The sequence below is a fragment of the Arachis ipaensis genome, chromosome B02 (assembly GCF_000816755.2).
Source record: "Arachis ipaensis cultivar K30076 chromosome B02, Araip1.1, whole genome shotgun sequence".
Classification (NCBI taxonomy): Eukaryota; Viridiplantae; Streptophyta; class Magnoliopsida; order Fabales; family Fabaceae; genus Arachis; species Arachis ipaensis.
Window position 1 is genome coordinate 17,797,748 of NC_029786.2, and position 5,926 is coordinate 17,803,673.

General features: G+C 33.7%; 1 pseudogene; it reads left to right on the forward strand.

The window, feature by feature from the left end:
* Window positions 1,428-5,647, forward strand: LOC107626945 (annotated as a pseudogene).

Consider the following 5,926-nt stretch of genomic DNA (forward strand, 5'->3'; position numbering starts at 1 on the left):
CCATATTAAACAAAAAATCATGTCATGCAAATTTTGAAACCTTTTTTACATTTGATTTTGAAGTAATTTGTTATTTTTTTTTATGTTCCATTGGGAAGATTTCTAGTTTACTTAAAGGGTTTAACCTGAAACTGTTCATGCATATTTTTCTCTTATCAAAGAGACCTAACCATAAACAAACACGAAGTGTGAATTTTGAAATCCTAAAAAAATGAACTAAGGTTAAGATGATGCACAAATATGCATATGGCCTAAATGAAGCAAATATGGGATAGCCCACCTATGCAAGTAACAGTGATATGGTTCAAGATTTTTAACCTGGAATTGAGTATGTTATGCAAATGAAGATATTGCAGCCAAGATACAATTCATAGAAATACCAAATCATATGCATTACATGAAGTTATACTTTGTAGTTTAGATAATTTTTGATAAGTTAATGCACACGAGAGTAGAAACCTTCAACATCTCTATCTCTTCCTTGGAGGGACAAAACTTGATAAGATTCTCAACCTGATCAATATCCAGAACAGAAGAATCCAATGCTAGAACAATATTCTAAAACCCAAATAACAAAAAAGACAAATGTTAGAGCAAACATGAAAACTAATGCCCTCAATCAAGCTATATCCAAATGAAAAGTGAAAGTAAACAATAACCTCCCCTAACAAAAAAAAACAATAAAGTAATTGAACAAAATAATAGAAAAACTTACAAGCATATCTGGCAAATGAATTTTGATTTTGGAGAGAATTATTTAACAATTATATGCTCTACGTAAATCCACAATTCATTTTACTAGTTCACAACCTAACCCTGTGAGGTCCTACAATAAAAAAATCTAACGAGATTTCAAATCTCTTCACAATCTAGAAAGAACTAAGAATTTAAGAGAAGGAAAAACTGTAATTAAATTTAGAACATTCATTCTGATCGTTCTCAGTGAACTCATATTCGAGGGCTCAATCGATCATTTCCATGAAGCTTCCTTCCATAGAACAAGAATTCTTTGTTTCTTCTTACTAGAGAATGAATTAGATCTAAAAGTATGAAGAGGAAGGAAAAACCAAAAGAAGAAAATGAAGTATATTACCTATTAGAAGTGACAGAGAAGACGGAACCAAATCGCAAAGGCTCGCTGAAGGTAGCAATAGCGGCATTGCTTGCGGCGGCAAGGTGATAAACAAAGACGGCAAGGAAATGAGCGGCGGTGACTAGCCTTCAGATCGAAGCCAGAAAAAAATAACAGAACCTTAGTGAAGCCAGGAACATGATGTCGCTTGATATGGTTAGGGGATGAGTGACAAACCTTAAGATTGAAGCCAAATCGAGAACTAGATCGGAAACTCGCTGAAGCAACAACGACATTTCTTGCAGTGGCAAGGATATGAGCTACGACGAGAGGATGAGCAATAGCTAGGAGATAAATGACAGCAGTAAGAGATTAGGGTTCTTCATTCACATCACTCACACTTTTCCATATGTAACTGTACTAATCACTCTCAGTCTCTCATATGCAACCCATCATCCGAGTTAAAAGATGGTGTAGAATTTCAAACCACAACTTATCGGCAAGTGCACCGAGTCGTACTAAGTAATAAACTCAGGTGAGTGAGTGTCAGTCTCACAAGGATTAATGGACTAAGCAAGCAAAAATTGATTAATTGTTCTAATTAGACAAGTTGAAATGAGAGTTTTGAATATAAAATAGCATAAAAGTCAGTAAATTAAGAAAAGCAAACAGTTAATGGTTGAGAAAATAGAATGAGAAAAGCGTTAAAGCTTTGGAGATGTTTAAATTTTTGGATTACCATTCAAAGTCAACTATATTGATCATGCAAGGATTGAATTTATGGCAAACCCTAGGTGATTGAATTCCTATTCCTAGGCAATTCAATCTCCTCTAACCCAACCAATTGTCAATTTTTTTATCAATCAATTGTATTAGAGGGTTAAGTTCAAATTCTAATTTATAAGCCACACAAACCCTAAGAACTCAAAAATGATGCAATTATATGTCACATATCACATTAATCCGGATAATTACGGAGTTGTGAGAAGATGGTTTCAAGCTGTAATTTTAGTGATATAACTTTTCTAAGATTCAAAAGAATTCAATTTAGATTAGAGTTATTTTTCAATACACACTATTCTGTAGGATGAAAAACGAAACCAATTCTCAAACATAAATCAATGCATTAACAAGAAAACAAATCAACATTGGTTGTGCATGCAGCCAAAAATAGCCTGCGGCGACGCTGATGGAACACTACAAGATTAATATTTAATTTTGAGAGTATTTTAGTGGAGGTTTCTAAACCCCTCTACAATACATTTTATTTATGACAATTTAAAAAACCTCCACTAATCATTAATATAGGATTAAAATACAAAATTCTCCCCCTAAAAGATCATTTCTTATTTTCACAGAAATTTGAGACTGGTTAGAGGAGGAGAGGACCACCATGAAACCCTAAATTTTCTACTGCTATTTTCGCCGCCGTTTCCGCTGCCGTTTTGCCGGCGCCATTACGACTATCGTGTCCGTTGCAGTAGAGCGCTTCTGGACTGAGCCATCTATTTTATCAACGAATTTTCAGATCTCTCTCTATATTGTTGTTGCTGTCACTGTTGCCACCGCAGTTTTTGCCGCTGTTACCGCTACAGTTTCAGCCGTCAATGCCACCGTAGTTACCGTGGTACAACGCGTTTTCAGATATCTCTCTCTCGATCATCACTGTCACCCAATTTGGTCTCAACTTTATAGCGTAGATATCACATTCTATTTCCTCTGATACTCACACATTGATTATTAAACAATTTCATAAATATTCAAATTATTATTATTATTATTATTATTGATTTGGATAATATAAATAATTGAATTTTGTAGGCGGGAATCGAGTAGATCGCACTCACCGGAATGCCTCAAGTAAGTACTCTTCTCGCCCAAGTCAAAGTGTATTGTTTACTTGTATTTGGGATAATTCCACTAATATATCGTTAGTTGAATAATTGATTTTGATTGACTACACTTATCACAATTATTGATTTGGATGATTGCTTTTGTTGATTTATATTCAAATCTCTATAACCATGATGAGTTAGGCGTAATCAATTGTATTATGGTAGCAGAGCATATCTTGCGTTTGTCGATTATGTATTACTTGAAGCTCGATATGATCATCACTCCTAATAGTAGTTGGAAGGATGTGGTTTTAAGTGCAATTTAAGCTTATTATATGTGTTTCTCCTATCATTCTAGTTTGAAAGGAGTAGAAGTCATAAATTCCGAGGGAGGAAAAGATGATGCAGTAGAGGAAGCTAAAAAAGGAAGATTTAAATCAGAGGTGATTCTTTCTTTCTTTATTTATTTATTTTTTCATTTTTCATTATAGTGTTGTTTCTTATGACCTGCTTAAGCATTAAAAATGTTCAACCCCACAGTACGATCTTCATAGTCCTTCATCATTTAATCCTTATATTATTTTTGTGTTGTGTTGTTTTCAGATTTTGTTTATTATTGCATATTAGTGTGCTGACCATTATAATTTCTTTTTTTGGTTTTATTTTATTTCTTTTGTCTTTTTTTTAGAACATGCCTCATACATAGTAGGTTCGGATATAATTTTTCTCTATTTTCCTTGACTTGGCTCTCTTTATAGAGGAAAGAGATAGTTTCTTCAAAATGATAAAAAATTACATTGGGACAGATGTGACATCATTGGTAACGCTACCAGTTACTATCTTTGAATCTATGACTATGCTTCAGAAAATGGCCGAGGTTTGTGAAACTTCAATTTTTACCATCATTCAATTGCTTCTTTTTCTTTTCTTTTTATGCTGCTTGATTGAACTTCAAAGTTTTTGGACTAGTTGAGGGAGTACTCCCACTTGCTTGATAAAGCTGATAAGTGTGAGGATCCATACATGTGGCTTGTGTATGCATGTGTGTTTTCTCTCCTTTTAATCCTTCTATACAAGAATTTTATTTTATTTGAACATAGTGGAGGAATAGTTAAAAATTTAGGTGAATGAAATCAAGAACCTCTATGTAGCATTTTAACTAGTGTTGACATGTGATCAATCAACAATGTAAATCATTTGAGATTAAACATTTTATTGATATGACTTATGCATGTGTTTTACGACTATTTCTTTACCTTTTGTAATTCATTAATCATCACAGCATCATGGGCTGTATCTGTGTACTATGTATACCAAAGAACATGGAAGCCTTTTAATCCAATCCTTGGAGAGACCTATGAAATGGTTAACCATGGTGGAATCATTTTTCTTTCAAAACAGGTATCTTTTCTAATTTTAGTTGTGTTTTTCATGGGAGCCTCCACTTTCCCTCAAATCTTTTCTCTATCCCCCTCACTTTCAGATCAAATTTTTCTTTTATGTATGTTAGCATTTGGAAGAACTGCCTGTATTATTCTCACGGGTACTTTCTTTTTAGTCCCTTTATATTAGATATCTTCAAAAGATGGTTTTTTTTTCTTTTAAATTTCAGGTTAGTCATCATCCCCCAATGAGTGCTGGGCATGCTGAGAATGAGCATTTCACATATAATATCACTTTGAAGTTAAAAACTAAATTCTTGAAAAATTCTCTGGATGTTTATCCTCTTAGAAGGTGATCTTGTGTTGCATTTGTTCAACCAATTGCATTACTTATCATGAATATGGATTATGCGATATATATAATAATACCTCTAATTTGATGTTTTAAGCAATCAACTTATTCTTATTATTTTTTTAAATACATGCTAATTTGCTTGGTGGCAAAAGTGATTTATGTTCGTGAATGATTGCTTGCAGAATACGTGTAACTCTCAAGAGGGATGGTGTATCTTAGATTTGGTGCCACCTCCTACAAAGGTTAATAACCTGATATTTGGACGGACATGGATTCAGTCACCTGAAAAAATGATAATGACAAATTTGACAACTGGGAAAAAAATTGTACTTACTTTCAACCATGTGGATGGTTTGGGTAAGAAACTTAGTATTGTGCTATTCATATTTCTATATTTTACTTTAACTTGTCATTCACTCCTCCACTAATGTTGTTTCTTCATTCTCAATCAATATCAATATTATCTTGCAGGGCTGGTCTCTATGAGGTAGATGGGTATGTTTATAATGCTGTAGAGGAGCCTGAAATTTTGATAACTGGGAAATGGAATGAGCAATGCAATATCAACCTTGTGATTTGGAAGGAGAGCCTCATCCAGGTACAGAATTGAAAGAGGTCAGTGAGTTTGATTTCGTACATTATGCTTTTTATTTTGCTGATAAGTTAAATGGTGAAAGCTTAAATTCTCCAAGCTAACTAGCTAAGCATGTTGACTGCACAGGTGTGGCATGTTGCTGATATTCCAAAGGATGACAAATTTGATTATATATATTTTATGCACAAATTAAACAGTTTTGACACAGATCCAAGAAAACTCTTGCCATCGAACTCCCATTTACGCCCAGATAGATATGCAGTTGAGATGGGTAACACAACTAAATCTGGTGCTAAAAAGAGCAAGTCCTTTACCATTTCTTTCACTCCCCTTGCATTTTGTTTCAGAAATATCGTAAAGCATCACCATCCTACAACCAATACTCATATAATATTGACTGATATATAGTTTTGCATGCGGTAATTGTACCAAGACAAGACAAAAAATTTATGTTATCATGATCTGTGATTTGTGATCTATCCCCCATTGAAGCTATACAAGACCATAAAAACATGTTTTGAGTTTCACCATACATTGTGATATCAGTATCTACTTCTTTAGAGCTTGACAAATAGAGCTTGCTGTGAAGCCTGTGGCAATCTTAAGGCCGCATTTCTTGTTGCTATGGTGGGTTACTATCTGATATCATTTAATATCATTTTATATATTGTCAGATCATATAAAATA